At 41.1% G+C, this 25,114-nt stretch overlaps 2 long non-coding RNA genes across 2 annotated transcripts; one reads left to right on the top strand and one right to left on the bottom strand.

Annotated features, from left to right (window-relative positions):
• Positions 1-583: 583 nt before the first annotated feature.
• LOC116040437 lies at positions 584-21,631 on the bottom strand. The gene is made up of 2 exons (XR_004102667.2): positions 20,592-21,631; positions 584-3,524 (listed from the first exon to the last, which is right to left on the bottom strand). It is a non-coding gene; the product is annotated as an uncharacterized LOC116040437 (long non-coding RNA).
• An 822-nt stretch (positions 21,632-22,453) lies between these two features.
• LOC116040436 lies at positions 22,454-25,018 on the top strand. Its single transcript, XR_004102664.2, has 3 exons — positions 22,454-23,058; positions 23,167-23,363; positions 24,154-25,018. It is a non-coding gene; the product is annotated as an uncharacterized LOC116040436 (long non-coding RNA).
• The last annotated feature ends 96 nt before the right edge of the window (positions 25,019-25,114 follow it).

The following is a 25,114-nucleotide window of genomic DNA, read 5'->3' as shown; positions in this document are numbered from 1 at the left end:
ATGTTCTGACCCGTCTTATACATTGCCGTCGAGGGGGACAGTAGTTTCACGCATACACAGCCTGTACGACACGGAGAAAGCAGCCCAACTGGAACTGCTGCAAAGTACAAACGCTGTCTCATTAACCGGTGATCACTGGACGTCAGTGAGTAATCAATTATTTAAGTGTTACTAAACACTATATTGACTCTAGATTCAAATGTGTGACTAGATTCACACATGTTTACAGTAAATAAATAAATAAATAATAAACAAATACAAATCTTAAAGTCAACTTCATAAAGTAACTTTCTTTGCATTCATTTGATTCCCAGTCAAGATACACTGGTAAGAATTGCTTTTCATTGTTAATATGTACTTGTCTGAAATGCAAAATAATAGAATTTTAATCATGTGATAAAACATGCGATTAATCGTGATTAACTAAAAAATTAATCGTTTGACAGCCCTAATTAAAATATATAGTATTCGCCCAATTGGGGTCCAAAACTGTTTCAGTGAAAACATCAGTACTGCTGGGAAGTTAGTACTGAGATACTGGTGAGGTATGACTAGCAATGTTGAGGAGGCAAGAAACGATCCCTGAATGATATGACTTTTTAAAATAACATACAGATATTATCTCGTTATGACCGTTAAATGATACAAACTCATCAGTAAGACACTAAAAAGAGATCAGTAAATGAGACAAAACAGTATACACTATTACTTGTAATATTTGCATTTAGCTCTGCATGACTGCATAAGCATGTCGAGGCTTCAGGGTAAATGTGTGAAATACAAACCAACCATTGAGAGAATCTCACTGAGATATTGGGCCCTGTAGGTATGACATTTATAGGACGTGACAACAATATCCAAAGGCCTCATTCTTGCTAAACTCCTTAAAAAGAAGTATTTTGCACTTCCTTTCCCCAAGTTAATGCCGCTCTCCTAAGGCTAAGCAGCTGATTATTGACAACATGCCGCCAAGATTTTATGGTCTTTTAACCACGAGACACGGCGTGGCGAACAGGATCGAGACCTCATGACTGCCGACAGACAGGACAGGCAGGGAGGCACAGTCTCCTCCATCAGCTCTCTCTGTGGGATGCTTTTGTCCGATAAGAGGTCACACACCACACCCGATTTAAGTCATGTGCTCCTCATTGACGAGCAACACAAGACAACAAGGATGTGTTCTGCTGTGTATGTGTGTGTTCGTTAGAGCTAGGGACATCGAATGCAACGACATCTGTGGCTGGGTACTTTTTGTGCTCATCTTCATCTGAGAAAAGTATGTTTGTTGTTTCAGTTCATATCTTGTCTTTCTTCTGTCTGTTTTTTTTTCATGTGTATCCAAGTGTGTGTGTGTGTTTCTTTGCTGCATAGCCAAAGTATGAAAGTATGTGCTTTGCTGGGAGAGAAGTGCTGTGTCCCTGTGAGTGGGTGCGTAGGGTCTGGGTCAAAAGCTTTTTAGTACTTTAAGACCTTAACTCTGCTCCAGGGGCCTCTTACTCCACACCCACGCCTCATTCTATTAAACTCTGGGCCACATCACTGTTCCTGAGATTAATGTAGACACAAGCTCTATAGCAAACCACGCAGACACTGCTATGAGATACATTCAAACAGCGTCCAGCCAAAAAGACGGTTTGTCAGCCCTCAAGTGAGTGTAAATATGATTATGTCAAGATACAGCGCCAATATAAACTACAACTATATTCTATAATTGAAGGCAATGCATCACTCAACCTTCTTCAAGTTTTTTCTACCAGTTTTGTTGTCTAAAGGCCCCGATAAACTCCACACCACACATGTGCACTCAGTGTGTAAAGTCAGTGCATACTAGCCTCAAGCAGAGATGAGGAGCAGCTACAGAGGTCTGGTAAACTCGCTTCTTTTTAACTCCACACCCCCAAATTATTTTAATTTTCAAACTAGTAGTCTTCAGACCCAACTGCCGCTGACTCAAGTAACATCACTTGAGTCAATACATAAGATTTTGCGCAGATCCCTCTGGAGCCACAAAATACAACTTTTTTTCATGTAGTACTCCCCAAGACCTGTAAACAGACTTTGATGTGTAAAATCACATCATCAAGTGTTTTTAGTTACCCAAACTTAACCTCACCCTAACCATGTAGTATATTTACCATGAGTACAATCTTCCCCTAGTCTTAAACAGTTACATAATTGAACCATACATCAACTCTACTACAGTTGCCACAAAAGTTATTGATTGAATAACATTGGCATGGAAAGTTCCACTTCATGTTGTCACAGCAGAAAAAAAAAACACGACCCAATGTGCCTTATTAATGATGATCATCTCATTGTGGTAATATAGTATGTACAATACAATTCATTCTCCTTAGTAAATATGGTTGTGGGGCGGTAGCCACAGAAAGATTTTACCTCATACTTTGAGCTAAGAAAAACGGCCCTTGATTCCCTGTCACTAATTAATTTTCAAAATGAAATTAATTTGTAAGGGCATGATGCCATGGAATGTATTTAACTCATAGGAAACCTGTAAACACATAACTGTAGTACAATATAAACATGGAAATCACCATGGTTGAGTTTACAGGGTAGACGCATACATGTATAATTAATCATTAAAGACTTTTCATTATTATAAATAGACAATTCACTGGCTTACATGTGGTGTGGAAGAACTTTTTTCCCAGGAAAAAAAAAATCGGAAACATGGACACTAAACCAGGAACTTGTGGGATTGATTACCCTCTCTAAACTTAGACTACTTGCTTCATCTCATCATCTTGAGACGGGGTGTAGGGGATCCTGTCTGAGCCATGATGAAAAAAGATTAAGTGAGAAGCACATACTGACACACCTATGCAGCTAAAACATATTGTTTACACGGTATATATACAGTCACATATTGATGCCGTGTGTCACTTACTCACTCGCTCACACACATGCACCTTCTGCTAAGCTCTTGCACTTAACAGTATCTATATAAGTAGCTGTGCATGCAGTGGCCTTCCTGATGCATTGACTGGTCCAATGGGGCAAAATATACTGTTAGTGGGGTATCATTATGTATGAGAATATGGTTGTACTGGCAAGTGTGTGAATACATTTGCATTTATCTGCATTCTTACATATAGGATTTTCTTTCTTTTCTGTCTGCATGTGTGTATAGGTTTATGGTTGTACACATAAGCTTCACTATGTGTTCCACGTATGCCTACATTCATGCATGCATACTGTACATGTTTAAGCTATCCGTATGTGTGTTTCAGGATTAGCATGTGTGTGTCAGGAGCATGGGTTTTAACTCACTCTGACTGTGAGCCGAGGCCCCTGGCAGGGGAAGCTGTGGGTCTGGCAGGTCTCAGCAGCTCTGCAGCTCAGCTCAGCTCCGCTGGTGGTTGCAGGCCCGACTCCATGTCACACTAAAGAGGTATTCAAGAGAACTCCTTACTGGGAGGCCTCCAGCGTGAAAACGGGACAATGTCATCATGTCTTGTTGTTGGCAGCCATGGTGGCTCCACAATAGGTTCTGAGCCACCGAGCTGAGAAGAAGCATGGACATTTATGCCAGTTGATTTGTACAGTGTTTACCATTTTCCCCATGATGAATGGTAGCAAGAGCACTGTTACAGTTGCAGCAAGCCTGCCAGGTCTGCCTTAGAGCAGTGGTTCTCAACCTGGGGGTCGGGACCCCCAAGTGGGTAGCGAGATAATTTCTGGGGGTCGCCAGATGGTTGGGGAGAAAAAAATTGACATACCATTCTAGACTGGGGAATGGTTTTTACATTACTGTGTGCGTTTGTTACATTTCATGTGTTATATTCAGAGCTTCATTTGTAAATCAGGAGGTCCTTGAACACAGAAAGGAGTCTGAAGGCTGATCAGGGGGAGAGAAAAAGTCACAAACACATCAAGAATCCACAGAGCCTGATGCACATTGGACAAGGCTAGGTGCAAGCTGCTAAAACTAAACTCATTAAAGCAAAGTATTATTTGTTTACATGTATTAATTAGAGCATTCACAAAAAAATCACTCAAAATCAGCAGAGGGAGGCGTATAGAAACAGCTGTATACACTGGTTTGTAACTCGAGGGGGATGGGGGGGTCGCGGACACCAACCTTATTATTCTGCGGGGTCGCGACTTGAAAAGGTTGAGAATGACTGCCTTAGAGAATAAGCATCAGTGTGGCACCTCTTAAATCTTGAATCAAACTCCATCACTGGCTCTTTAACAGTTTTCAAGCAGCAATACATCGGATTTCCCAAAATGCAGACTATCTGAAGGACTGGGGTGGTGAATTTACAATTTCATGGCTTAAAGAAATACTCCAGCACTTCAGTCGATAAACGTGTGTGCTGTTTGGCCAGGAGTTGGATGAAAAAAATCTATTCAATCGCTTTTAATACAGGGATTGACATGTTTAGCCTTACCACACCACCTTATCTTACCACAATGTCTGAGAGCAAAGGTTAACTGCTAGCCTAGATGTATTCAAGCAAGTTGAGTTATGTATTGGAGCAATTTACTAACTCACCAGTGACTGTACAGTATGTAGCACCGTTAAAATAAAACTGACATCAATTTTCAAGCCAATTAAGCCTAATTCCCAAATGTTAAGAATTTCTTAAAAATACATCTCATTACCCCACTTCCCACATTTGTTTTGTCTTGACTTGTTTACCAGATAATATAAGTACCTGGATTTTTAAGTCTTGTGTAAGCACTGCAGCAACAGCTGTGCCTGTTTTTTTCTTAAATGTTATAATGTAGAACTGAAAAATTGAGAAATTTTCCTAATTCCTCATAGCAATAGTTTTAAAATCCAAGTTTAAAGTGATATTTTTAGATTGTTACTACATTTTTAAATGAAAGTTCATCTTCTCATTCATTTACAATTCAACTAATATGATTTTAATCTGAAGATGCTGCCTGTGAAACATAACACAGGCAGACGCCAAAGCTGCTGCCTCTCTGGATGTCAAGCACGGCATATGGAGAGAAAGAAAGACAAGAAGTAGTGAATGAAATAAAGATGTGAATATGTAAAGGGAGAGAAGAGATAAAAGTGTATGGAAAAGAAGAAAAGACCAAAAGCCGGTAGTGGGATGAGATGAAGAAGAAATGGGATGCAGAGGAGGGGAGTGTAGTGCAACAGCGAGTGAGAGAAGTTATGGCTCGGACTCCTATGGTCAGATTTTAAATATGGTCTCTGACAACCTGATCTGACCATGCTGCTGTGTGGTCTTCTTTTCTTTCCATTCGTTATGGATGCATGACGACTGCATGCCTCTCCTCTGTGCAGTCACTTGACGAGTCAGAGCACGTTCACTTAATGCAACGTTAAAATGACGACAAGCTTGGGGTCAGAGCCTCACGAGGTTCTTTTACAAGGTTTTTTAAAAAACAAACACATTGCTCCTTTTACCATATGCATGTGCTCATCAAACACGTATTACACCTCAGGCTCACAGAGAGGGGGCTAGAACATGTAGGTTCATGTAATTCTATTATACAGTGTAGCTGCATAATAGAGTTCTTATTCAAGTGTTGTGAATAAAAACATGTTTTCATACAGGCAAAAAAAAATTCTGTGATTCAAAGAAGTAGGCAGAAAATGTCTCTATGTACCACTAAGAGAACACTGGGTGCAAGCTGAAGTCTTTGGCAGAGGTTGTTGGCATTCATCTTTTGCTTTTGCTGGTTTGCTGGTTTGCTGGCAACGCAGACGCCTGTTTGGTTATTTTACGGCCAAGCAGGAGCTACAACTAAGCCAATTCTTTTAGAAGAAGAAATCCAGATTGTGGGTGTTTGGCAGGGTTAATGGGATTATTATTTTTAATAGCCAGTATTAATAAAATCCTATCAAAGAGACACCATATCACAATAGTTTGTTGTAAAGCTGCAATTATTATTATTCACCAACTAAAAAGGAGGATGTCTTTACATTGGGAATTTATTCTAGTCTTGTTAGCACGGCAAAGTGTCGGTGTAGGTTTCTTGAATATATATCCCGCCTGCCTGCATAAACATGAGCATATAAACACACACACACACACACAGACACACACACCTCCTGCACTGTGTGTTAAGATTGTTGGGAGTTAGGTAACAGATGCTGAGAATGCTTGGACCTAAATTAAGCCCACTGCTTCATCAAAAACATCCTGCCTTCCTGCTTGGGCCAAGCTTGCATTGACTTCTTATGGGAAGCGCAGGTAAACTATTGGAAACAACACGTTTTGTTACAGCTTCTTCTTGCCTTTATTTTTAGTAACAGAACAGAATATCACATACTGGTGATTATATATAGTTATATTCTAGTTAATTTCAACATTTCTATTACCACTCCCTATTACTTATATTGCGAAATATACTTCAGGAAGGGACTGCACAACGTGGGCAAATTCCTCAAAATAAATGTACTGTATTGATCCTATACTGTAAATGATTACTTAGGGCTAAGGCTATTCATGCCTCAACACACACACGTATAGTATATGCTGCATGCAGGTATCAGATGTGAAAAGAGCAAGGAGCATTGGGTACATTGTACCCAAGTTCAAAAAAAATGTTTTATACAGCAAGCTCATGTTTGAGTTAACATTGTATAGTTAAACTAGCTAAAACATTAGAAAAACTTCTTACTGGTTAATGAATCAAGGCATCGATTCTCACAATGAGTGCTCTTTTGACACACAAGTACAATTTAACTAAGTTATAAGCATGACCTTTTACTTTAAATGCAGGCACAGGTTTGAGTACTTCTTTCCATACGCTCACTGGAAAAGAGAACTTATTTACCTGCATGTACACACAATCGCAATATGACCCATATGCAGTAACAAGAGAGTAAAAGAAATTGGATGGGAGCAAGGAAGGCAAAGGAGGCCAGGAGGGAGGAGGAGGAGGAGAGCTCTGCACCACTCTGCTCCAGCTCCACTTCCACTGGTGACCCCATGGCTGTAAATCTCAAAGTAGAAGACCATTCCTTACACTTTTTTTTTCTTCTCCCTTTTACTTCCTGGCACTGCACATATCACTGACAAGTAGAGTGATTGTCAGTGTTTAATATGAACTTATAATATCCTTTTGCCAAGTCATAGATGTTAATCTGTCTTTGACAAGTGAGTTCAGAAGGTGAAATCTCGATGTCTGGTTGCAGATGTGTCTGACTTTGTTTTAATAGGAAGTATGAAATTAAGCACATGATGATCTTACTCACACAATAACAAATGTCACTGTTTGTCTCTTCGCGTTAACAGACAGCTTAATTAAGCCACCACTTTGACATTCAGATCAGTAAGCAGAGCTACATTGCTAAAACAAGAATTGAGCCATTTTTACTCTTGCTTATTAAGCATGCATGTCTTCTTATTCACACCCAATACAAAGCTTTCTATGTGACAGTTGCCAGTAAGAAAAAAAAATTAAAGAAGAGGTGAGAATAGAGAAGAATCTCGCTAATACAGTCAACTTCCAGGAAAGCTCGACTGTGACTGCTTAATTATCTTGATGCCTGCAACACAACACATCCCTCTGTGCCTGAGCCAGGCAGATCCTACTAAGAACAAGACAGTTAACGCGGTGGTTACCAGCTTAAGAGGATACAATTTGGTTGAGGCGTGCTAGAGTTTTTCATACAGCCCCCACTTACTTTGACCACCAAGAGTGGATTTGTATCTGCAGCATTGTTACAGGGCCTTGTCAAAGTCCTCGTAATGTAACGTAGTCAGATTAAAATACTGTTGGCTTCTAGATGTGCAGCCAACATACAATTCATTATTTATTCTGACAACAACATTAACTACGTTAACATGTACGTAATATTCCTTTTTTTGCCCTTATTCCAAAAAAAGACGATATTCTGACTAGTTGTTTACATGGAAAGTGAATATTCAACTAATATTCCCGTTTACATGTAGCTGTGCAAAATAAGATTTTTTCAAAGTTTACTTGTTGGACCGTGCGAACACAGCGTCCCTCTTTCATTCCTTCAGCCACCTTTTTGAAAAGGTCGTCGTAGCGATGTGTGCACATATCCAAAAACTTGTTGATATCCAAGTCTTTGATAATGTTTAAAAGTAGTTGTGTTTCTCCTTATCAGGTCTGCAGCCTTGCAAACTGTTGGCTGGTTGGTTTGTGTACAACAAGCAACCATAGCAACGCACAGAGCTGACCATAAGCTGTTAACAGGCAAGAGGCCGTAAACTGCAGTAAAAACCCCGATTGAGAGGCATATTCCGAATGCGCTGTATACATGTCCAAAGAATGCTTCTAAAACCCGAATAATACCGGAATATTCCACGTCTTAATTTGGAAAATGCTATATTTGGAAAAAGGCCTTATTCGGAATATCCAACCGGAATATGCTGTTTACATGACCTGTATCAAATTCGGAATATTGTCATATTTGGAAAATAGTGGAATATTGGTGTGCATGTAAACGTATTCAGTGTGAACACTGGCAATGTGAACATCATATGTAAAGGCTATTTAAATCTTTCTTGCTGACCGCTACAAGTTGAACACTGCCAGGCCGACGGCAACACCTCAGCAGGCCTTTGAAAACAACAAATGGAAAAATTCTATACGTTTTTGAAATAAATCATCAAATTGCTTATTCTCCTCAGCACTTGCTTTATGTGGTCCCACCAAGATCTTGCAGAGATTATTTTGATGTGTGGCTAATGTCCTGGAGGGAAAAAAAGTTACTTTGCAATAAATTTAGATCATTTTTAAAAATGGCAAATAAAACGTTTAATTGTGAGCAGGAGATATAAAAGGTCTTCAGATGTTTCAGCTGGTGTCACATACATGTATGTTGGGATCAGGCTACAGCATACATTATCAGCCCAATAATAGCCCAGTAGAAACCTAATTGAGCTTTGGGTGCGACATTAACTTGTTTTATTCCATGTAGTGTGGCATAGTGGAAGTCAACTCACGCAGCATGGAATGACTCACAGCATCTCAAAAAACACACTTGTGTGTCCGAATTGTTTGGTCTTACTTTACATGTTCCGTGATGGTAAATATATATAAAATAAAGTGCATTCAGCACCACAATTCAAATTAAATCATATATAATCATCCTATAACATCCCTGCACGCCCAATGCAACTCCCAACAAGCTGCATTAATCAAGTAGTTAGCTTCAACAGGGCTCCAGACTGTGACCAAATGGTTTGAGAGTGTGCGACTGAATTTTATATCCATTCGCACATGTGCGACCAGTACATTTTTTACACATTAAACGTGGAAGGGGCGCATCAATGAATCTGGAATCTGTGGCAGGCCAATGAGTGTGGGAAAGATAGGGAATGGCCACTGTAAGTGGCTAATGTGTGGAGGGGGAGGGTCCTAGAGATAATCGAGCGAGCGTAAACATCTGCGGGAAGGAGACAGATATAACAACCTGCTGTGCATCTGAACAATGAGCAAGCGAACTATAGACTCGTTTTTCCGACCTGCGGCTAGTGTGCTAGTGCCAGAGTCTACAGTGCCACAGTCGGATGATGATTCAGAGTCAGAGGTTTGTGTGGCGAAAAAGGCCCGAACCCACCATTTTTGGGAAGACTGGCTGCGAGAATTCAGCCGGTTGAGGTACTGTAAGGAGACGAACTCCATGAACTGCGAATGTTGAGTCACTACCCCAGAACTGTGGGGAACACGAAGTTTGCCGACAGTGCAGGCACTTCGCAGTTTAAACACAATACACTAGTTAAACACAATCTTAGCCTCAAGCATAAAGTATGCCATGACATGTTAATAAATGAAAAAGCAACACCACTGCCGGCTTTTGTGACGTCACACTCATCGTCCACACATGCTGTTGCACAGCGCTGTTGTTACAGTGTTTCCGTGAAAATCATGATGTTGCCATCCATAGTACCTTTACGAGTGGTGATCCGCAGCCGGAGATCATCCATTTGTTTGCTAAAGACATCGAGACGTACATTGGCGAAGAAAATGCTGCATAGTAATAGCCGATAAGGAGTTAGCCTTAGCCTGCCATTAGTCCTCCTCTCTTTCCCTCACTTTGTTTAAGCCTCAACCCGGCTTGCATGCACTTCCGGTCGGCAGAGCTGTGTTGATAGACCTCGGCAGTGCTGTAGTGCATTCACCGATTTATTTGCATTTTTAGCTCCGAAATTTGCCACACGCTGCTACTGCTCCCTCACTTGGGTGAGAGAGGTAGAAATGTGACAGCAGAGAGTGGAGACCGCTTCTATGAAAAAAAATACACATAGGATGCTAAATATATAACTACCTCGTAAAAACAAATAGTGCTTGTGTGAGTGTTGTGAGCTACTCTCTCTCTCTGGCTCCCTCATTACTCAATATTTCCCAAACTGGGTGTTAGATACTTACTTAGCCTAAATACTGGCGCAGTGGATATGACACATGCCTTTGGTGTGGGTGACCCGGGTTCGATTCCCATTGCGATACATCAACCAATGTGTCCCTGAGCAAGACACTTAACCCCTGGTTGCTCCAGAGGCGTGCGACCTCTGACATATATAGCAATTGTAAGTCACTTTGGATAAAAGCGTCAGCTAAATGACATGTAATGTAATGTAATAATACTCCCCATTCCATGGAAGTTTAAACACCTTAGATATGATTATTTCAGTGTAAACAAAAAAAGAGAGGGAGAGCCTGTATGAGGCAATAATACAATATACTGACAATAAAAATACTTTGTTAAGCACCATTCAATTAAAATGTGACTGAACTAAAATAAAACAGCAAATTGTAGTTTCTGTATTTATTACCAAAGCATTTATCAGTAAAACCGTTAACGTGGGGGAAATGTGAAAAATTGCGTTGCAGGTCGGTTAAGTTGTGCGCCCCTAAATTTTCTGCCTGTGCCCCTAAAAAGTTTTAGTTAGGGGCTACAGTGTTCCTAGTAAAAAAAGTTAGTCTGGAGCCCTGTTCAAGTATAAGGTTACAAATGGCTTGCTTTGATTTCAATAGGTAGAGCTTGTTGAGGTTGATTCACAGTCTTTAAGTAAGCAGGGCTTGAGAAGCCAACTTCAGGGGACTGAAAATCCTCTAAAATTAAGTTTGTTTGCCTTTAGCGGTGGTCCTGAATTTGATTATTTTATGTGACAAAATGCAGTCACTTGTAAGATCTGCCAGCGCCCTTCAGACAAAACTGCAAACGTACACAAATAATGTGAGGAATTGTTAAATTAGTGTCTATACTGGGATGGTTTATTGTATAAAGGGGTGCTTATTCAAGCTTCTGACATTTTAAATAATGAAATTAAGTCACTCAGGTTCTTTAATAGCGTCTTAGATACAGACCAAGTTAGCTTGGCACATTGTATTAGATCAGGTTAATAAGGATGAGGGGATGGGGACTAACAAAGTTGAGCTGAGTTTATCCTTCAAACTCTATCACCCTCTGACCCCCATCCTCCTATACAGCCTTGGGAAATGGGGAGTGTTTCTTTTATTATGTACATGTTCCTTTAAAACATGACTGTAGCTGTTGCTAAGGCTCTGCTGGCAGGATAAGGACTCTATGCTTGTTGCATTAATGTTAGCCTCCAAAGTATCTCTTTATTTGATGTTGCCTTTTATCCTCCTCTTGCTTAATAAAGCCATTGGCTGTTTGAAAATGTAGCGCACAGGGAGTTTAAAATGTCACCAGACGTGAGCAAACTGAGAGAATGAGAGATCAGACTGTGATACAGGTGGTCAGAATCTGAACAGACAAAGCATTAGTACAACTCACAGTGTTATAGTTCCACATAAAGGTGTCAGTATGCTACAAACAAAGTTGAACAGTGTTAATCAGTGAGCTTTAGAGGTGCTGGTAGGTGGATTTTGTTACCTTTGGGCAGAGCCAGGCTAGCTGTTTCCAGTCTATATGCTAAGCTTACAACTGCTTGCAGTAGCTTAATATTTACCATATATAGACATGAGTGTTATGGATCTTCTCATCTAACGCTCGGCAAGAAAGTGAATAAGTGCATCTCCTAAAATGTCACGTTAAGAATAAACAAATTCTATATAGGAAAGTAGTCAACGTCAAAAGAAGTATGTACACTGTTCCTGCATATAGTCATACTGTATGTCATACATATTGTTTACATACTGCCCAAAATAACCCACTGTGTGCCGAGTAGATGAGTCAAGATAAAAACATCCAAGTATAACAAGAAAACAGGCATAAAGGAAGAAAAATAAAGCACTGTCAACCCAAATAAGAGAGTCATTAAAGTGTATCTGAATATTTGGGATGCATATCTAAAAGATATTCCTGAAACTGTTGGTTTGGGAGTCAGATGGGCACTGCCCACTGCTCTTATGCCCAAGGAATGAGAAGGAAGTTCCAAGAAGGCACATTACTGGGCTTAAGGTCGCCTCGGGTCTGCCTATTACATTGTGGCTCCCATTGCTCTGATGCAAACGCAAAACAGCTCTTCATTCAACACTTAACCAGACATACTCCACACACAGAGACAATTTATTCATGTCCACATCAGTTAAAAAGGTTATATTGAAAAGCAATGCAGATGCTGATATTTCACAGACCCTGCTGCTAATGTGCTCTGTAGATCAACAATACTCGCATACAAGACTATAGAGTATCAAGGGTATAAAAACACATGCGTGCACGAACACACACACACAATCTCCCTTTCTTCTGAAAACCAACTATGGCGTGATCATGCTGTCCCGTGACTGACAATTCTGCCAAAATGGAAGACCAAAAGAAGCAGCAATTTATGTTTTGCAAGCGGCTTGAAAAACTTCTATTGACAGCTTTTGATAGAAGCGAAAAACCTGTTCTGTAATGTAAGAAGGTTTTGGGGAAGTTGGGTTTTCCCTTTTTGTAATCTCCTCAGAGCCAAGCTTGGCACAGATGCCCTCTGGATGGGAGGATGTTGGCTTGAGCCAGACAATGGGACTTCAAGTGAGCCACAGCAAGGAGAAAAAAAGATCAGAGCAACCATTAGGCTCTGTCATGCCCCTGATTAGCTACAAATGTTTACTTCATCCCCTTGTTAGCTACAAATCTTACATAGAAGTTTGGAGAAACAGCAGCTTACCTCCACTGCTGTCTCTGTTTTAAAGAAACACCACACTGAAATAGGCCGACCACAGCTCACCATTAGCCCCCTTAGCTTACAAAACAATAGTGAAGGAGGTGGGTGCGGGGAAGTAAAATGGCCACCTTTCCATTATGACTATTGAGGAGGTTGGACAGATAAGACACTCACATTTGGCAGTGGAATCATTTCTTTGGCAAATGATCTTAAAGCCAAACCAAACACCAGCTTTTCCTCACCCCTTATACACACACACACACACACACACACACACACACCACTTGCTGACTCCGCACAATGGCGTGACTGTATCTGCAGCACCAAACAGGCATCTGCCAATCGCCCTGCGGAGCTCATTGTTACTCAATACCGGGGCACGACTAACACTGAGCCGAGTTCAGCCTCCAAAAAATTTTGCAATGCAAAGAGAAAGTGCCGAGGACGTCTGCCAACATGCATCGTTGACCCAAAATAGCCAGAAAACAACTTGAAACCGACGTGCCCCTCTGTGGTTAGCAAGGGATAGAGAAGACACTTTTCAAAATATTTAGGCTAAATTCAAGCTCAGGCAGTGGAGCACCTCTCAACTATTTCTCCTCATACTATAGCAAATAGTTTCATATTATACAAACATCAACACTCTGCTTACATATATGCAAACATAATCACAAAGACAAACAGTGGTAGATCAGTCCTGGCTGCCGACTGAACTGAATGCAGGCCAACGCAGAAAAGTTTGACAGTTTGACATTCCATATGAAAAGCAAACAGTGAGTAAAGTAGAGGTCGAGAGGTAGAGAGATAATGTATCTGACTGTGTGCATTTGTGTGAGTGTGTACACAGTGCTGACCCCTGAGTCACCGACAGCTGAATACGGATTCGTGTTTTTTTAAGCGCAGTTGACCTACACTCAATACTGTGCCTGAACGCATCCTACATAGACACAAATGGAGCACTGCAGCTGCTGCATTGCTAACGTGCTGCTTTCGCTAAGCAGGCTATACAATAATTCTAAGGTTATTGGCATAACATTTTGTCATTTTATGTATATTGCGTTATTTTTGAGAAATTTAATTTAAAATCATTCTAGTTTATATAACTTTGTAAACAGCATTTTAACAAGTATCTGGACCACATTTAGCTAATATATTTAATGGCTAATATATTAGCAAGCTAACGTTGGCTTTTTGTTCATTCATTTAGCTACGCAGCAGTTACACCTGGCAGTTATTGGGGGTAAATATTTAGTTACAACTAATTTCTACGTTAGAACTAGCTTATGTGGTGCAATCTGTTTAATTTATTGATTTATAAATGTCCACTTAACGTTAGTAAACACTTATAACTAGACTAAGTTTGTGCTAACAAAGACCTGGTGCAACCAGCCACAGAAGATCCACAAAGGCAGTGAACAGCAACAATGGCATCTCATTTATTTGGCTGAAGAAGGTATTACTAAGATGGGGAAATACTGTACTATCAAAGATATATGATGGCTCACTGCGATATCATGACTTTGCGTAAACATACACGCCACTTTCCTAAAGCCAAGTGGCGTGTTATCTGTACGCATTTTGAGCTACCCGCGTGTATGTTAACGTTGTATACAGCGGACGGCAGTCTGCAACGTCACAGCGTAAACATACACGCCACGTGGCACTTTCTAAAGCCACGTGGCGTGTTATCGCGAGGCTACGGTTGGGTTTAGGAAACGTCACACGCGGGGTGGGTTTAGGAAAAGAAGAACCGGTTGGGTTTAGGAAAAGAAGAGCGGGGTTGGGTTTAGGAAAACAACAAACGTGGAAAGAAAGTCCCCGCTCTCCTGGGTGAAAGTCCTGTGTTTTACCCATCCTCCACCCCGACCAACCTCCCTATTTTCACCCTTTCATACTACTCGCTATGGCGTCAATTCACACGCAATCGCAAGGTAACATATGTCAATGGAGGCCAAACGGCGTTGATAAACATGCTAAAAAACGAGTATGCGTCTTGATAACACGCCAATAATGGCATACGAATTGGCATCTCATACATACGCCACTTCATGAGATCAGTCTGGATGGCTGATTACCCTCCTCTCTGTTTGCTCTAATCATTCCAAAGCCTGGCAGTCTCACAGGCTGATGGGCTTAAAAGCAGGTCTGGAGGGTTCATTCTAATTTTTTAAAGAGGGCTGCTGGAGGTATTGACAGGGAAGGTCTGCTCCAGTTTTTCTTGCCTTCTCGCTTTTGTCTGCAGTGTTTGCTCTGGATTTGAGTGGTTCTTCTGGTGTTGGAGCACTGTCAGTCCACACCCTAATGGCAACCTATGTGTGAGCGAGATCTGGGACTGTGCCGCCACTGGTAAGGGGACGTCTAAACTAGTCTTATGGGTGTGCCCCTTTCACCTGTTGAGTCATGCCACTATGGTGTACTCATCACCATCTTTTTTTTTTTTGCTGCATATGCAAATATGCAAAGTAAAAAGAAAAAGCCTACTAAAAATCTTTGTGACAGGTGTATAATACACATAGGCCTACACATAAAGTATACCTGGGTGCATGGGTCACACAAACTTTCTGCTGACTCCTCCCCCATCCGCCATTGAGCTACATGTTAACGTTTAATTCACCACTACTCACATTAAAGGACATCTGCAGGTTCAGCTGCTAAGTCTCCAGCAGATAAAGAGAAGCCATGTTACATGTCATACCTGTAGCCCTTTCACCCGTTTAAATATTCTCTGTCTTGTCGTCACTCAGTTCAACTTTGTCATCTACAGGCTCGCTGTAGTGTCACATTTATCACTGTGAAGAGAGATTTGCACAGCCATGAAAGAGCTGTTTTGTAAGCCAAGCTACAGAGAAGAAAAGAAGCTACTGGACTTAAAATGTCACCCTCTGTTCCTCTCCATGTACTGTCGATACATAGTCTCAGTTTCAGTCCTTTTGAAAAGTTTCTTTGGTTACATATTTTGACAGTATTGCCTAATTCAGAGAAAGAGCAGATAGGCCTGCACCAACTTGTTGTAATATTAAACCCAAATGTAAGCAGACAGGGACTGAGGTGAAACTCCTGTTTAAAAATGCCTCAATATTTACACTCAATAATACTTATCTTTCTTGATTAAAACCAGGACCTGAGCCAGGCTGGCTTCCTACACTCTGGTGTTTCTATAGCTACTCGACTTGGCCTAAGATTTGACATATTCTATAACACCCAGAATCGGAAGGGCTGTTATAGCCTCTGCTGAAATTCAGATGGTTTTGTTTTCAGATAATGATGCAGTATATTCAAAAAGTACTTGTCAGTCACATGGAGGCTGCAAAAAGCCAGGTGACCAAGACATTTGGGGAAAACGTTGTGTGACTCGGACATGCTGGAGTGGATTCAGCTTTGATACAAATCTATCGTCAGTTTGTGCCTCATGATGCCCTGAGGTGCCCAAATTGGAGAGGATCTGGTCTTTATGAAAGAATAAAAGAAAACCTTCCCGGGCTCACTCTGTTCTCGGTTGGTAAAAGCGAGGCTGATTGGTGTTGAGCTGGTGCCTGAGGGAGTGATGGCTATGTAGCAGCCATGGGGTAAGCACACTGTCAGTCCTGTGATAGCCGTATGAGATTCCACATGCTCTGATGAGTAATTCCCTCCCTCCCTCCATCACCATGTGGTTCGTGGCCCTGAGTCATCGTCCACACTTTCCCTCTCCCCTCGTCTGTCTGTCTGTCTGTCTCTCTCTCTCTCTTTCCCTCGATGTGAGGAGGATTCTTCCTTCCTTCAGCAGCGGCCGTCCCACTGGGAAACTCAACAGAATAGCCTCCCTCCGATGACTCACTGACCAACATCGAGAGCTCCACTCCACACCACCCGCTCTCCAGCCAGGACAGCCCACCTCACCACACCCTGGATCCCAGTCCTCCACGGCCTGCTTACCTCAATGTCTCTTTCTTTCTCTCTCTATCACTGCCAGTCTTTTTCTGTGTCTGCCTGGTTGCCATTTTCTATATCTCTCTGTACGGCTGCTGTCATGTCAAGATGTCTCATTATTTATCTGCCTTTATGCGCCCATCTGCCTGCCTGTATTTCCACCAGCCTGTACTGTGTATCTATACTCTCTGAATTTGTGTTGGTCTGCCTTCGCAGCTTGCCAGCCTGTCTTATTTGCCACTCTACCTGCCTTTCTGTCTCTGTCTTTCAGTCTGTCTCTTGGCACTTGATTGCAAAGTCAAAATACTGAAGGACAAGGAGCGTTGACTCCCCCGTCTGCATGTTAAACTATGAAGTCAGTAATACAATGACAGCGTAATTCATAAGTCTGCCAAAAGGGAAACATTGGTATTGTTAGTATATTGTTCATTGAGCCTGTGCAATTCCCAGATAGAGTTGTTAACATTTCTAACTTTGTGCTAATCTGCATCAGCAAACATGTTGTGAAACCTATGATGAAGGTTACTGTTGTTACTGTTCGATTTCAACAGCTCCCGTGAGACTGCATCATTCCATTCATGTGTTCTGCAATTCAATAAGCGCTGTGACATCTATGGTTGGTTTAACTGAGGTTAAACTCTCTCAATGTAACCTATGCAACCAATACATACAGTACACATTAACTTGTGCCCTGGCCCTGCAGTGCGACAGGTTGTTGATGTGAATCCCTACACGGTTTCCACAGATCCTCTACATGTTGCATCAGGAGATTTGTTGACCATTGCAAGAGCAATAAGGATTTTTAGGGGCATTATGACTGGGTTAATAAAACACAGCTGCCCCTAAAAGTCCCTCACTTTTCTTGCTGCCTTTTCTCTCTCCCTCCCTCCCTAGCTTAATCTTTCTATGTCTCATTCCAGACATTTGAGATCAAACTACAACATTTGCTGGCTTCTTGAGTGCGATTTGGTGCATAACTTTGGTATCTGTTCAATCGTGGCTGAAGAAACGCAACAACCTGGAGTGACCGCACACATCTGAAGTTTGAACTTTTTAAGGGGGGGGGCGGGGTCATGTATTTCACAAAAAGCAAGCCTGCCTTCCAGTATTTATGAATTGTATATTTATAATGGCAGAGTTTTATTGGGATTTGCAGTGACGTTTTTAAAGGGGGTTCAATGAGTTCAGAGCAGAATTTCCGAGAAGGGCTATGTGTGTTCATTAGAAGTTCAGCTTTCACAGAAAAGGTAAACACAATCGGAAGCTTTTACCTTAGCAGAGTTTTCTATATGATGCTAACAATAACATACATATTTATGGTGAATTTGAGAACTAAGTGAACCCAGTGACCCAGAGCAGAAAACAACCTGTAGGAAAAATCTATTTAAAGTAAGTCTACAACCCTGCTAACAAATGGTGTGAGGAGAGAATATGAGACAGCCGTGGTGGAAAATAAAAAGATGTAAGCAACACTGTGCAGCAAGTGGCAAGATGAGTCCGATTGGGCCTTTTAAACAATGTGAAATGCCATTCAGAGTCTTGGCAGGCAGTAGCAGCCAGCACTGTTTAATATAACAACTTTAATCAGCACACTTGGTGACTATCCCAGAGCTCCCCGTAGCCATGCTGCTTATTCAAACCAGGCTCATTCCACCAAGCTTCCCTTACTAGGCCCTCATACTCGCACTGGCTCGTACTCTCCTGCAGCATATATGGAGAGCTTTTAGCTGAAGTGGTTTTATCTGCTTTCTGTGATGTGTCATTGCGCTTTAGTGGGCTACGTTGGAGGGAACCAGTGAGGACAGTTGAGCTCATCTCGTCCGATCTGAGGTGCAAACATTTATCTTTTATCTATATTTGATTTTAAGTATATTTTATGACCTGATAACAAGGATGTTAAGAGTGTTTGAAATATTCTCTACATGTAACATTAATTAGCAGTAGGATATCGCCTACAATCACAATGTATTTAATTAGAACTTAAGGAGTTTAAGTGTCACCTTTCCTTGCAACGCCTTACAGACGTAACAATAAATAGCAGGCTTGTAAAGACAAATGACCTGCAACTGATCTGTAATGCACGGCCTACAAATAACTTATGATCAAACATTAACTTTTCAATAAATAAAACTGACGGAAAGATTAATGTAACCACTTCCCACTTACTGCGATGCCAAGGGAGTCTGTTTCACTTACAGGACTGTTTTAGGAGTGTTTTAATAATCACGGAGGTCTCATGTTTTTAAAATAAAAATCCCATGCTTCAGCGAATGTCTTACCTATGTGTCACTTGCAGCATGGAGATGCCACCCTGGCCCTCCGCTCTTTTAATTACATAGAGCATCTAGTGTCAGGATGCTAAATTCATTAGTGAGGTATGTACAGCATGCTAGGGTCAGGACAGATATAGAAACAGGCCTCCAAAACAACTTCTTCCCCACTTGACACACTTGTTCAACATAATAGAGAATAGCACTTTGGGATTTTGTTAGTTTTTATTCATTTCAGTATATTATCATATATTTTGAGCTGAAGGTTTTACAGAAATGGTTCAATTTTGGATTATATTACTTAAATTTAAGGAGGGTATGAATCCCTTGCTTGTTAATGCAACCAATTGTAAGTTTTTATCATTTGTGCTTTTTGAAGATACATTATATTAATTCAACAAATGAACTGATCTTCCATGTAAATTTAGCTTTTCTCCTTTCTCTAATCTATTTTTGATTAGGCTAAAAAAAAAAAAAAAAAAGCAGAGAAATGCAGCTGAGAGAAATGCAGGGACGCTTTTTTTTTTTTTCCAAGAGAAATGGCATGTAAAAGTTGTTCATCATTGTAAGCATCAGACAGAAACGCCCTCTGCTCTGGGTTTCTGTGACTCTTGAGAAGCATGCTTCTCTTTCACAAGGCAGTAAAGTTCAAGTTTGACTAATCAAAAAGTTTTAGCCGATTATTAAGCAATGACATTCACTGTTTGACCCTCTGAGCTGGTAATTTTACATACCTGTACATTTCCTTTTGTTAAGTACCTGCAGCTGTTTGCTAATGTAGTCCTCTTTTGTGCATTCATTCCTTGTGTAATTTACTGCCTGAAGTGGAGCTCATACATTTGAAAAAAGAAGTGTAATATTCGAATTATTAGTGACTTTACGATGACCTTATTATTCATAATATTTACCCCAAAAAATGATTTTAGATCACATAATGTCAGCGGTACTAAATGGTGTGTTTACTGACCTTATCGAGCTTTATAGTGAGACTTTATCTCCTGAGATATCACTGTGCTTCTTTAAAAGGCCTATTTATATTCTCCGTAAGTATCTATTCCCTATTTATTTTTCTTCAAAGGATTAATATGTAGCAGAAGTGTACTTTCAATAACTTGGTGGTCACATGAGCCAAAAACTGGGACTTTGTAGGCCAGTTGAACGAATTGAGGACTCACCTTGCCCGCAAAGACCCAGCCTCTGACACACCATCATCATCAGTCCCATCGCCGGGGACTCATTGTGGCTGAAACTACAAAGGTTTACCTATCGGATCCTGGAAATGTCTTTTATACCACAAGATTTGACTTCCAGACGAGGTAATGAAGGAATGCTACGGGGTTTAATCTGTGACCACGCCGATACATACCCGCTGATCTGCTGTCTGTCAGTGTCTGCAGAAGTAGGTGATGCTGCCCGGTTATTGTTACCTGCGTACCGCGCAGGTGTCAGCATCCCGCAGCCATATGGGGACTTCGAGGGAAAAAAAACCCCGACTGTCTGGTTGGTTGTCTGGCTGTTTGAAGGAGATCTCGTCTGCAAGCGAAGTTGAACTTCACCATCTATCCTCCGCCACCACCACCGCCCCAGTAATATCTGATCACTTGGTGTTGCACGCATCCCAAATTGAGCAAGATTATCCTTTTAGGGGTGGGGGAACGAATTTTCTTTTGGAAGAAGTCGGACAGTCCCCCCGGCCTATCTTTTCACCTATTTCCAAGGGGGGGAAACATGCAGACGCAACAGTGTCGCGCATTGTGTCAGTCTACCCTCCCCGCCCTCCCTCCCTTAAAAAAACGCCTTTGCGTTTCCCACCGAGAGATTCCCGGTGCGCACCCAGCACCCAACCAGTCACCCAATATCCATTCTGGAAAGAGACAGCCGGGGAGAGAGAACGGAGCCTGCTGTTGCTACTGCCATGCTGCAGCCTCGATATTATGAGCAGGATATTCCCAAACAGCTGGAAGGAGCTGATATATGGTGCTGCGCCCTCGTGGTGGGCCCTCCCCAAAATGGACCGGTGCTAAGTGGAAACCTGGTTATTTTCAGCGCGTCACTGGCTCGTCTCCAATTATAGGTTTCCGTCGGGGGCGCAGCAATGTAGCCCCGTATTTCCAATTATTCTGTAAGAGGACTTTAAAAACGGACAAGACCACTACATTGAGTAACGTCCGAGCATGTGTTTGCCTGTAACTGCACACATTCCTGCGGTGTGTTGGCTCGCCCGTCCAAGCTCAGCTGTGGCTCCGGCTGCTCCGGAGCGGCTCGTCTGCGGCTTTCTCGAGGTGTCCCCCTCTTTTATCGATGCTGTTCAGGAGGCTATAGACGTCCCAGGTTCATCACACCTCTCGTTTCCTCCCTGACCAGCAACATGTTAGTGGGCTGCGACCCCTGGTGGCAGCGACGCGCCACGAGACTTCATTATATGCACGTCTCAAACACAACACTGTTTTAGATCGCTGAGTGTGATCACGTGCAGTTTCGTACAGAGGGTAATAACAGCGTGACGGATAGATCATTTTGGATACATTTAAGCAGTGGCTTCATTCCAAATCTTAGGTCAGCAAGATTTATATTCTATATTGTTATGTTATATTATGTTAATGTTAAAAGTTCCCAAACAGAGGCCACATGACCACACATCAGGGACTGCCTTAAAAGGAACCACCTCCTTAGGTGCAATCACTATATAAACTGCCTTCCTCCCTTTGTGCCATCTTTTCCACCTCAACCATGATGTGTGAGTCCTGTGAGATGATTTCCTTCAAACTTGACTTGAAACCTGCCTTCTGTGAATAAAACTGCTCTGCTTTAAACGCTAATCTGCTGGCTGCTTCTCATTCCGTGCTGAAACCAATTAAGTCAACTCCAGTGATTCCCTTATTTATTGTGCTCAATTACTTTACTCTTCTACTCGATATTCTATCATATTATTTATGCCATTTTGCATTTGCTCTATTCTTTCCATTTTACATTGCAGTATATTCTGTTTCAATCTCTTCTTTCTGCTATTTAGATTTTTTTTCTTTTGTATTTTTCATTAATTATCTACGTTGATATTACGTTTTATTATATCGTGATATTTTTATTTTCTATTCTATTGTGATAGTTTCCATTCTATCCTAATGTATTGTGATATGTTGTTGTCTGTTCTTGTATTTTTCATTACAATATTTTCTGTAATATATATTGCGTTCTATTGAGATATTTTGCTTTATTTTCTACTCTATTCTAATGTGATATTGTGCATTCTATTCAAATCTTGTGATGTCATTTTCTATTTTATTGTGATAGTTAGCATTCTATTATATTCTGTTCTATTGTATTCTATTCAACTCTGTTCTATTCTCGAGGTCATGCTCCACTTTTAGTGCCCGTGGTGACGCTCTCATATGGCTTCAGTCAGCTGCTTCATGTTGACAAGAAGCCCACTATAATTCCGGAAATTGGGAGATTTTCTTATCAAAATAAAATAAATGACCTGATGATTTGTCCTGAAGGACCTATTTATTTATCTTAATAACAACTGTAACTTTTTACGTGGTGTATTTTGGCGTCACAATTATTCTTCCATGCACATTTCTATTCGCGGAGGCATTTTGTTACTGAAATATATTATATATTGTATTTGTTGTAGAATAGAACCATTTTATTTTTACGGGTTGGATCGGAAGCGATGTTTGATTTAGGCTAACTTGACGCCAAATATCAATGTCCGACTTTGTACCTGATAGGAACAAGCTCGGCTTCTCCTAAATAACGCATTTCATTACTACAGCAACAGCAGGATGGATGTGCATCATCTGCATCATCACATTAACATCTGACAGCTGTCGGTGAGTTTTTAAGTTCGTAAATAAATGTCTTCGCCAAACAGCCTGTGCGTGTTAATCTCTGTGTATAACATAATTACCGTCTCGTTCCTTTATTTTCACTAAACTCAGGTTCCTGTTTCACTGCAGAATCTGAGTTTTCTGATCTCACAAGACCAAATGTCAGCTGTGAAGCCAGTTCAGTACTGGACCAAGTTTATTGCTACTGAAATGATGTCACCATGTGTTGGAGGAGTCGGTCGACTATAGAGCAGAGGGAGAGGAATGTAAAGACCCTTTGTGTTTATGGCAGAAAGACACTCAGTTAGGTAGGTTAGATTGCATCTTTTGCTAAAGCAGATAAAAAAAGAATGCATCATACATTACTATAGAAAAACAAGCAACAACTTGCATTTAAAATGTTTACTCAAAAGTAGCCTACTGTCAGCAAAATGTGCTGAGGTATCAAAAGTAAAAGCATCCAGAATAAAGTTTTCAGTGTTGTGTAGGCTATTAAACTATTGAATTACTATTGATGTATTAATGTGTAAGCTGCATGTTAATGTTAAAGGGGGTACTGTACTTAGTATCCTGGGTAGTTCCATCTTTAACTACATATTTTATTAGCAGAATACATGTTTTGTAAGTAAACTCCTAATCTGTTCCGTTCCTAATCATACAATATTTGCTTCTGAAATGCAGTAAAGTAGAAGTATGAAATATCAAAGACAAACACTCAAGTAAAGTAAAAGTACAAAAGTACTGTACTTGAATAAATGTACTTATAATAAAACAATCAAATGGCATCTATAATGTGATTAGAATCATAGAAGCGCTGTGTTGTATTCCTGAATTGTCATAACAGAAAGAGCAAAAGTATATGGCTTTTTAACAAGTTTCACTCTTCCCACAGTTTTGCTTTTATTTTTATATTTTTTACAATCTTCTCAGATGGAGCTTTGCATTGTCTGTTCATGTTTGTAGATGTATAAGTGATTGCTATTTTGGAGGCTATCAGTGTGCCTACACAATGCTCTCTCCTCACTGCACAATGTGTCACCCTCTTCTCTCTCTCTCTCTCTCTCTCTCTCTCTCTCTCTCTCTGTCTCTGTGGTGCAGTGTGGCCAAAAAGCAGTGGATGTGGCTGGCGTCCAGCTGCGGCCGGCCTTCTCAATGGTCTCTCCCACTATGAAAGCATTGGTGGATGCTGTATGGGCGGTGTGGAGCATCGGGGCCTCCATTTATGACTACATCCACACTAATGCTATGGAGGAGCGCATCCATGCTCTGGAGGACGTCATCACCATCCACCAGTGTGTGATTGGACTTCTGTCCGCAGGCGTATTGGTACTCTTTACCTACATCCTTTTCAAGAAGATCTGAAGATGCATGAAGGGGTGGGCTGTGGGCGACATGGGGGGGGGGTGGACTGACCAGAATCAAACATTAGTGTCCAGCGTAGTAAAGCAAACACTGACCAGATAAACAAAGGGGAATTTTTACACGCTGGATACATCAGACCAGCTCATTAGAGCTAGAGGGTATTAATAGCCAGGGGCGTAGCACAACATTTTGGACCATATACACAGGCATTCTCTATGGGCCCCTCCACACATCCTCAGCTATTCATTCTAGTAACTTTGTGGGCCCTCCTCAAATGAGGGCATACTCAGTCCCTTTCCCCCCTTCTTTAAATTTGTATTTAAAATGAATGGCTTTACTTCTAAAAAAGGATTCATTGTTCCCCCCAAAATGTTATCTTTTACAGGCCTCTGATGAAGCAATTAGACCATCATGGGATACTGTGACTCAGTAGCTCATCACAAGTTTTTTTGGCTGAAGCTGTTGACTAAAATATGTTTATATTTTCTTAGGTTTGTTCTCTGATACAAGAACACCCAGTGTCAGCAGAACAGACACTCCATTATATCAGCAGTAAACTGGCCAATTTGCAATTTGTTTTGAGCCCAAGTAGCTGAATGTATCAGCAAACCAGTACATCTGCCAACACACACACACACACACACACACACACACACACACACACACACACACACACACACACAGAACTTCAGATGAC

This window comes from Sander lucioperca, chromosome 4 (genome assembly GCF_008315115.2).
Source record: "Sander lucioperca isolate FBNREF2018 chromosome 4, SLUC_FBN_1.2, whole genome shotgun sequence".
NCBI classification, from domain to species: domain Eukaryota; kingdom Metazoa; phylum Chordata; class Actinopteri; order Perciformes; family Percidae; genus Sander; species Sander lucioperca.
This window is presented reverse-complemented; position numbering and strand designations above follow the sequence as displayed.